Here is a 10,884-nt window from a genome sequence, read left to right on the forward strand (position 1 = left end):
ACGACCACCCTTGTTTGTCTTCTCTCGTCGTCTTGTCTTTGCTTCGTGCCAGAACCAAGCTGTTTGTTATAGTTATCGATGTAAACACCGGTGCGCACAATTCTCGAGAATGTGTCGCGAGGAATCGCAAGACTTCGAATACTTCGAATTAATTATTCAGCGATTAAAGAATTTAAAGAATGCGAAGTAGGATCAATCAAAATGTTTCTTACGTTTAAAGACCAGTCTGTATGCAGAATTTATGTTCGCAGACCATACTCGGTTACGTTCTTATTCATAGCACGCCAGCGTCGAACAAATTCATGTTGCGGAGGAAAACCTCATTAAATATACTTGGACATAAAATACAACATCCGACACTGCGTGAATACAAATTAGGTAAGCTTTCGGCAAAATTTAAAGTATTATGAATCGTGTAAGAGCGATACAGGGATCCAGAAATAAATGTGAAAAATTTATTGACTATTCGGATAGCATCATTTTGATAGCGCAGCGGTTCTTAACCTTTTCAGTGATCGGCACTCCCCTTGAACAATTACAACTATCGCAAGATAGTTAGTTATTGAAAAATAGATTTTCCTTCGAAAGTTTAGAAACTTCTCTCGCACCCCTGGTGACAGCGCAATCACAAAAATTAGAATTTTTTTATACTATATCTTATGTATAAAGAATCACACGTCGCGCTATAGAGTTAATGTTAAAAATGCAAATAGTGGGTTATGTTTATGAGCATATTATTCAAACCAAAAGGGAACGTCTACAATGTACGTAGCTTTTTGTAAAAACAATATACAACATTTATACATATGAGTACAATTTATTATTTATTTTTAGGCGATATTTTGAATACTTAATTTCCAATATTGAGAAAGATGAAGGGGTGGTTTTCTCAGGCCTCGATTTACAAAATATATAATAATAATGTGACGTCTTCAAGGTTCACATTACAAGATTACTTCCTTCGATAATAGTGTTAATCCTCGGGAAGAGGTGTCGTAGGATAAATGGTTACCTACACAAACAGCTGATTAGTTTCAAGGCTCTGTCCAGTCAAGGTTAATCCGCTTTCTCTCGTAGAACGTTGTATCAATAGCCACGCGAAATTGCTCTCCGGTTAAGATGTTCTGGAGAAGAAAAGGGCCTCTGAAGTAGTTAACGGATGTTCGATAATAAATTCTTCAATGATAACCGTCGCGGCCGTTTCCTCTTATCCGAAGATTTACTTCCTTCCCAGCCGGTCTGGTAATAGTGGCTCGCGAAATTTATTTGCGGGTTCGTGGTGAAACGTTAATTCGAAAAGGTCGGAAGGGAGCTGGAGGATCATTGAACGAGAGGCGGATGAAATAAAACGAACACGACCCGCGGAGGACGAACGAAAGGGAAGAGAATGGAACAGAGAAAGGGTGAGAGCGAGAGAGGGAGAGACAGGCTGAGATAGATAGAGAGAAAGAGAGAGAGAGAGTGGGAGTGGGGGAGTGAGCGGATTAAGAGAAAAGAAGAAAACGAAAGGGAAGAATCGCGAGGAGAGAAGGAACATCACGGGGAAAACGGAAAGGACCGACTGGGATTTCGGTAATGTCATTTTTCGGAGCAATGGAAATTCTTTCCTCTTTAACATTTTAAGCCGGCCGCCTGTCTGTGTAATTCGATTCAATCCGCTTCCCTTTCTTCCTCTACCGGCAACTTCGAATTCGCCGGGAAATTTGATGGATACTGTGACTCGCGGAATAAAGCGAAATTGGAGATGTCAGCGTTGCGAAGAAATGAAGCCAGAATGAATCCCGACACTTTTAGTCCATAAAAACCCTTCCCTTTCGTGCAATCTGTCAGAAAAGATACACCGTTAATTGTTTCCTCTATGGCGCGATCGCGAATATCATATCTCAGATCATGCTTCTCCCTGCAAGATTTTCGCGTATACGGCACTCGCAATTAACGCGCAACAAAACTATTATTGCTAACTGTCGTTAAAAAAGAGATTTCAGACAATTTCGGTGATTCGCATTCGATCTAGGATCATTTTTTGCATAAAAATCTTTTTTAGTCGCTTCAATTGGCTAAGCCAATTTTTGTAATGTTTTATTAACCATTTGCACTCGAAGCCTTTTAACTCTAAAACGAAACAATTCTTCCGACCTAGAATATTTCCCTTGTGTATATATTTTTTCATGCTACACATACGAAAATGGTGCAATTTACTCGTACAGTACTGAAATGTTTAGTAATTTATTAATTTCAGTAATTTTTAGTGGCGCCTTACAGTCGCCATTCGCTAAAGGTAACAATTAAAATAGATCGTGCCTCTGTAACAATATACTTCAAGGTAACTATACTTCGAGTTCAAAGGTGCAAGGAGACCTTAAAAAATGGACTGCAAATTTTAATTTGTTTGTGGCTTGGAAAATTTTCGGAAAATAATACTGTACAATGATCAATAGAATGGAGGTCTGCAATCTAGACATACAATTTTTAGGCGCAGCCAATTTCGATAAAGAAAAAAAATGTTCGTCTACCGTGCACCGCAAATCAACGATTGTTTCCTGGGCCGGAAGGGGAAGAGCGGAATCAGCGTATCGGGGAGAAGTTCTCGAAACGCAAGAGTTCGCGCAGATTCTTTACGAATGAGAGGCCGGCTTAATGAGCATTTCGCAGTCGGCGGAGGAACGTACGGTTCCACGGGCCGGCAACCTTCATAATTACGCGATAACTTATCGGGCGAAGGTTACACGCCCCTCTCGGGTTAACAGGGATGTCCCAAAAGATAGCTGTTACGAGGGGAAGCAAAAAGACGAACGATTCGAGGTAAACGAAAGAGAGCCGAGGCTCATTTCCCTTTCGCCGCGCCCAATGAATTTCGCGGGCAAATCGTCGGAACGAACGAACCGCGGAACGACCGAGCGAGATCTCTCTTTCTCATTCGCTCTGGTCTCCCTTCCCCGTACTCCCCTTCGCCCCTCTTCGTCCGACCATTTTGTACCTCGCAACCCCTCCGTCTCGTTTCCCTTTCCATCCACGATCCGACTCTTCGTATTAGTTTCACTCCCTCCGTTTCGAACGAGACGAACTTCTGATTTTATCGTGTCGGAGATGCTTCATCGGCTGGAAGGAACCGGAGATTGTTACGCAAATGAATTTGAAGTATTGCCATTTTACATTTCCACCTGTCTCCGGCCCGACCGCCATCCGACGCGCCGTTCTTTCCGATTTTCCATTATCTTACCTTTCGCCCCGGCGTTGAACGTTCACCTCGAGCACACCACGATCACGATCCGACTGTTGCCGCGCCATAGCTCCTTAAGAAATCGACTTCGATAATCTCTACTCCCGACTTCCGCCTCTGTATGCCCAGACATAATGACAAAGTCTACCTTTGCACTGTGGAAAAAGAGGAATCGATTTTATTGCGGAAATTTTTCGAAGAAAGCTGATGCGCGACATTCACACTCCGTCGACAAAATTGTTAAACGATCATTATCACAATACGAAGGCGTCCTCTTAGCGTGGTTTACTAGGCCCATTGAACACTCTTTCATCAGTCCTTTCATTAATTTTTTAACCAGTGACGACGAATTAATTGGTAGTTCGAGTTCGCCGTCGCCTTTCAGGAACCATTATTCTCTTTTTAATTCAACGAATTATTTTTTAATTCATCGCGCAATAGTATCCATATAAACAATATTCTTTTGCGTTGATTATTGTCAATTAGTTGTCTACAAGTGCCCATGAATTGAAAATTTATCTAGGGGCCGGATATTGGAGCCAGGTGATTAAAGGTACGTTTTTTGGTGAACACTTTTAGCAACCTGCTCCCAATTCAACAACAAATGGAACAACTTTCGTAACATTAGCGCAAACGACTTGAATTTTGTCAAGCAATTAGTTCCAGAGTATCCAAACATTAATGAGAGACACTGTACGCACGCGGTGTGAAATCCTAAACGAACGGAACGAAAAACATTCGAAAGACACGTCGCCAATTCGTCTTCCTCCCTCTATAGATTAACAACCTAAACAATTGCCTAACTGTCACTATACAGTGTCCCTCCAAACGTTTCGTACTACAATCAATCCTTTGTAATCGTAAATAATCCGTTCGAATACGACTCGCATGCGAAAGAACGGAGAACAAGTTAGAGAATCAAGTGAAACAATCGCGAGATTCTATCCACTGTTACTCTACAGTCGCGTTGCCAGTCCCGAGCGACTATACGGGGGAAACTGCTGCGACCATAAAAAAAGGCAATGTGCAGTAAAAAAAAAATAGCACCACGATGTTCACGCGAACACAATCTTCCCTTTAAACGGTCCCTGGCCCGCGTTTTGTTATCTGCCCACCACCCACCCACCCCCGCTCCTCCTCTCGGCCCTGGCTCTCGTAGATTTTACGCGTATATTTCCCGCTCCGTCATTTGTTTTCCATTCCCTTCCTCTTTGCCCAATTTCCTGTCCCTTCTCCAGCAGTTCTTCCTCTTTTATCCGTTTCTCTTTCGTTCGTCGGCTCCCCTTTTGTTTCTGCTTCCGGCTCCGCTGCTCTCTCTCTCTCTCTCTCTCTCTCTCTCTCTCTCTCTCTCTCTGCCCCCGCGCGGCGGTGTCGCTCCATCCGAGCGTCCGCGATCGATGCACCTGGCTGCATTTGCAAGTTCAGCGGCTGAACGGAATCGGGCGGGACGACAAATCGCACGGAATCGAAAATCGCAATAAGGCCGACAAAACTAACGCGATTCTTTCGACGACGAGTCTCGGAGCGGCAGGGAGAGGGGGGAGGGTGAGGCGTCGATAGAGGCCACTTTGTTTTGCTGTCTTATCGGGGCGAAAGGGAATTCGGTTTACAGCGCGAGCCGACGAGCAGCAGGTACCGATCGTCCCCCATCGGCTGCGTTCCCTTTGTTTTTTTTTGTTGTTCCTTTCTTCTCTTCCCCCTCTTTTTCCCAACTCGAGAAATTGCTGCATCGGTGACTGAATCCGAGACGGAATCACGGCGGGAAAGACAGATGGTATTTCTTCGATGGCGCTCGGGTATCGCGCCTCGGCCTCCAGCTCCGGAAAGTTTAATTTAGTTTTATACCGCTTCGATCCGCTGTTGTTGCCGGCGCATTCTTGTCGCAGTGCGAAGCCGCGTTAAACGGGACGTTCGTGTCCCGTTCATTTGTTGATTGATTGTTTTAATCGAGCTGCTGGTGCTACTGCCCGAACGAGCCGGACGGTCAACCATCGGCTTTTGGAGACCTTCGCTTCGAAGCAGGCGATTTTGTATGTTTATAGTTTAATGTTTTTATCCTTAGGGTACAGACAAGCTTGTGTGCGGAATGAGGCGGAAATCGTAGTACAACCAGGGAGGGTTCTACATGTAAAATCTACATGTGAAAATAAACCGAAGAAAAAGTTAATAACATTTTTTCATTGGACGCCACGTTTTCGGGAAAATCGAGTTTGAAGATCCGTCGTTGCAGGAAGTTGAATTGGTTGGCCATGATCAAACGCGTCAAACGATTTCTATCTAATAGCACGCGTATTCGCTGCATTTTCAAACTCGATTTTCTCGGAAACGAACCTTCGGATGAAAACATGTTATACCGTAGTTTTTCTTATTTTTTTTTATGTAGAATCACTCACTGCCGGGTTGCACTACGCTTTTTATATTTCAACAGAACAATTTCCCAAGTATGCTCGCTCGCTGCGCTCTAGAAACCAATATTTTCCCTTCAATTAAACGCATCCCCCCTTGCAACTTTAATTCGATTATAGCCGAAACTTAACGAGGCGTCTCCTCGAGTTCGCGCACCTCGAATTCCATCCGAAGGAATCCGATTTTGATAGAGCACGGAGCCGCTGCGGGTAATCGCTCCGAAAAATCAAAATTCACCCGAACGATATAATAATGCGGACGAAAATACTGTCGAAGCATTCTCGATGAATTAATTCACAAGTAATTAACTTTCCCCGGGGGATGATTTCGGTCGTGCCGGTACCGTGGAATCGCTCGATTCAGTTCGGACCGCGTATCAAAAGTTCCTGCAGTTTCACGAGGTACAATAATATTATCAGTGAGTTAAATCACCTTCCAGTCCGCGCTGAGAATTCTCATTAAAAGATTTCAAAGGATAAGAACATAAAAGCTGCTCCTCTCTCGAAGCCGTTGGAACGGGCTGGTTAAATTATAACAGAAAACGACACGACGAGTTCCGCGCCTTTTGATCCGTTTGGACGTTATCGATTGTCAATGCTCGACGCAACGGTCACCAGACAGTTCCTGAAAGCTCGGCAGACAGCGCTTTAAATGGCTATACGGCGACGTTGCACAGACTGATCACGAAAAGAGGACAAAAATGGTGCAGTTTCAGAAGTTGCCTCAGAATGACAAATTTTACACAAGTTTTCACTCGTTAGAACCTCTTCTTTTGCTCCTACTCGTGACTACAATCAGTAAGACACATTTAAAACGATAGAAATATTTAAAATAAGGATTTAAGTGTATGTAATTATCAATTTCTCAAAGTTGTTCAAGAGGAAAGAAATTTAGGTAATTGTTCAGAAAGTACCACTCATCTCCGATTTTTATGAAATTTAAATATGCTATGCAGCTACACATTTTAAACAACTTTCTCGAAAGCTCGCCTTACATACCTATGTATGACCAGAGCGAAACCCTGTTTTCTCTCTCATCTCCACAGCGTGTTTACAAAAATAAGTAAACAAACGCCGCGCCGTAACAGGCTTACGTTGCCACAGAGCGCGCAAGAATACGGAAAATTCAATACAGTATTAGCAATAGTTTTGTGCGAATATCTCGAAAACTAAAAGCGCCACCCCCCTATATATAAAAAGAAAAAAGTTGTTGAAAATGTCGGAATCTATAACATATTTAAATTTCATCAAAGTCGGAGATGAGTGATACTTTCTAAATAATTACCGAAAAGGCTACTCTGGCTTCCAATTGATGCAGACAATTTTGATTTTGTATAAAGCTCTGCAGTCTACTTGTTACGTTTCTTTACAGTCTCTACTTTCCAAATCCATCGTTCATCTTCATTTTAACCAGTTAAGCGTATTTGACTAAAATACAAAACTCTATTGCGATGCGGTTAACGTTAACGAATTGTTAATTTCTTATCGAATAAAAACGTAATCATTTCTCATTTTTCTTTACTTTTTTCCGTAAAATTTATGATAGCGGCCTCTGGCCTGCGTTCGACTTGTATACTGATCATCGCTTGACTTCCATTCCGCGACGTGAGGGATCTTTAAAATTAAACTCCGCGGTTAACTGGTTCAAAACAATAGAAAATATTTTTCGCGACTAAATCTGCCATAGATTTGACCCACTGATAGAGAGGGGGAGCTGATTGGTTGCCCGATACTCGGTTCCTGACAACGCAGCCCCGGCAGTCCTGCTATTGCTACACTTATATTTCCTGGATAACCGCGGCAAGTGTAGTCGGGCAAAATTAAACGGAAAGTCCCGTTTGGCAAGAAATCGGTGCAGGAAAATTCGTGCGCGCGGCGTTCGCCGCAACGGGGGCCAATTTATAGGATCCGAAGCGAGGCGAAGGCTCGGTGGGCATCCGTTCGCTCGGCCACCTACATAAATATTATATTCCCCGATAATACCGTGCGCGCTATAAAACTCAGCATTAATCACCGGACAAGAAATACCACCCTCCGGCCGGCGTAGACACAAAACGACCACTTATCCGGGCCCAGGCTTTCTCCGTTTCGAAGCCTGCGGCTGTTCCGCAACCTCGTAAATCGCAAGACGGAAGCCGAACGAGGAGCGGGGCCAGGAGAGGGGGGGGATAAAAAGCTGGACGCCCGGCGAAAGATAGACAACGAGGAGAGGAACAAACGAACGAAAAGCCGAGAGAGAGAGAGAGAGAGAGGATCGGTGGTGGGGAGAGAGCAAGCGCGTGGGTGGGAAACGGGTCGTCGGTTCGAAGCGGCTGGAGATAAAGCGGGGGACGCTCGGAGGGGTGTAAGTACCTGGAGCTTCTTCAAAAACAGACAAGGGGAGGGGAACCGGAAGTAACTTAACGGGGAAAGACATCGGCGGAGGTCACCGGAGAACCGGAGGAGAACCGGAGCAGACCGAAGAAGGAACGGAAGAACGAGAAGGTGAGAAGGGTGAGACGATCCCCGGTGGAAAACTGGAACGCCGTCGCGCAACGAAGAAGGAGAACGCGCAGGAGCCCCCTTTTTAAACGCGCCCCGCGGTGAAACAAATTGGCGCCGGCGTGTTTACACGTTCGAGGCGTAGCTGAAATTCTTTGAGTGCAGCGGGCCCGGAAAAAGGTGGACGCCGCACAGTGGGTAATTTGGACAAAATCGGATTCAAAATCAAGGAACTTTCGATAGGAATGAGGTAGAGCGATGAAATCTTTTTTAAATGAAAGCTACAACTTTGTAGAATATGGGAAAAATAGAGAGATTGTAGTACGAACGTTTCTTAACCTCGAGAAAATTCGTTAAACGCGCACAAATTCAAGAAAATTTTAGTTTTTCCAATACCACGCGCGGAAAAAATTTTTTTTTAACATGCTATACATCATTTCCCATAGATTTTTTCACGCTGATTTCAAATCTGGTCTCAAAATTTGTCTACGACCTCAGGATTTTGCAAAAAATAGATTTTTGTGACAAAAACTAATGAAATCATTTTTTCGTTGAAATGATTGGATGGTAATAATCTTTCTATTTTTCCCATATTCTACAAAGTTGCAGCTTTCATTTAAAAAAAATTTCATCGCTCTACCTCATTCCTATCGAAAGTTCCTTGATTTTGAATCCGATTTTGTCCAAATGGCCCACTGTGCGCCGCGGCGCGTACCGCGTTCAAAATCTCGTTTTCCGAACAAAATTCCATCACTCGAAAATTACAGCTGATACGAAAAAATCTTTCAAACGATAGTTGTAGGATTTTATTTTTTCGACATTAGAGTAACCTTGAAAAGCTCTGCAGAAATTACAATTGACATTTCGCGTAGATAACTTTCTAATAGACACCTAGGAACACTACTATGAAGATTTCAAATACCAACATGGCAACGGACTTTTTCATTTTTGTCCATGAAACTACATGTCGATTGATTGTTTCGCGTACTCAAAGGCAGTGCCGCCACCAGAATATCACAGCGGGAAACGCGTTCTTTAGGCTACACTTAAGTGTCGGCAAAGAGACCGATATCGCTTTTCCGTCATTGGGAGGTTAACGACGATAATTACTGCAGCGGAGATGACTGTGGCCGTGTATCTGGAAACTGGACAGTCCAAGGAAAAGGGAATATGTGTATACACACACACGGTCAGCTTGTCCTCTTTGCCAGCACTTTGCCTTTGAGTATCCAGTGAATCACCTTGTAGCTCAAACAATTCCTACGTTATTAAATGCCTTTGTGTTTAATAAATAGCTAAACGGTGAAATGTGATACAACAAAGTACACTCGATTTCATATGGACAAAATGAAAAAAGGTTGTACGTTCATTTAAAGGAACTTGTTCTATGAAGTGTCTTTCAATTACCTTCCAGTGGCTATAGTATTAAGATAGACAATGGCGTGCGTTACGCGAGCCCGCGGCTGTCAGGGCTAGTCACTTAAGGGGTTAACAGTGCATCAGTGTCCATTTTCTTGATAAAGAGCGAATTACAGCGTCATCGCGTGATATACTCACTTGCGTTCAACAACAGAGGAAGCGAGCCTTGATTTCGAAGGGGTGAGAATGATCTCAGATAAGGTCATGATAATGAGCGATAAGTATTAAAGACACGTTGCACGGTTATCATGTAAGGCTTAAATTTTGTCAAGGACGTATTTGAGGTACGAATGTGAAACTTCTCGCGAAGATAGAAATTATAGATCGACTTCCTCGATCGGAAAGTAATTTATTTTCAGAACGTTGATCGAGAAATATTAATTCTAGTCACTAGTAATGGATACAAAATAGCAAACGACGAATATTAATCTTGTGCAGAGTAGGTGTGCACAATACTTATTCGACAAATATCGGTCTTGTTGAACAATTTGGACTTCCTATCGCAGGTTCGATTACGATTGGACAAACACGCGTCAGCCATAATGGTATGAATAGCGCTCAAACCAAACCTAGATTTCTGCTAACATGTTGCCCGATACGTATGCATACGTTTCTCTCAGAACATTTCGTCGATATTCAACACACGCGATTGCGGTAACGAGATAATTAATTATCAGCGTTTCAGTCCTGCCACTATATTTACCTTTTTCGTCCTCTGTTTTCTTATAACTTGTCAACCTTGAAATACTTTCTTTCATTAATGCTACAAACTGAGCCAGAAATATAAATTTTTCTTAATTAATCCGCAGCTCCTAAGAAGGACTTCCTTGAGAAAAGTTATGCAGAATCCAAAATTGAAAATGACCGACGTTGTTTCCGCCAGGCTGGAGAGTAAGGTACGACTATTTTTGTGTCTTGAATTTATTAAAAAATGAATGAAATGTCGCTTCGAATAATTGAAAGCATTTCTTTGTCTATCGGAAACCCATATTCCATCTAAATGTGAGAAACGCGTCAAAATGGGTCTCTGAGGTAGACTGTTTAAAAAACGAGACAACGGCGAACATATTTCGCGCGATACGTAACAAGTTATCTGGAACACGACGAAGTCATATATTGAAAATTCCTGTGGGAAACGCCGCCAGTTCGAAAGCTATACAAAAAAGTTCTCGTTGCAGCGGTCTCGTAAATAACGAATACTTTTAATAGCGGCTTTATCCAGCGTGAGTCTAAATTAGCAACGGCTCGTTATGTATAACACAGCTTCGTCGTTTATGGATCGCACCACGACCAACAGGTCGGTTCGTTATTGTAACCATTAAAATAATTTCGGATCTTCCCCACAGCTGTCATCGTCGT

The sequence above is a fragment of the Halictus rubicundus genome, chromosome 7, assembly GCF_050948215.1.
Source record: "Halictus rubicundus isolate RS-2024b chromosome 7, iyHalRubi1_principal, whole genome shotgun sequence".
NCBI classification, from domain to species: Eukaryota; Metazoa; Arthropoda; class Insecta; order Hymenoptera; family Halictidae; genus Halictus; species Halictus rubicundus.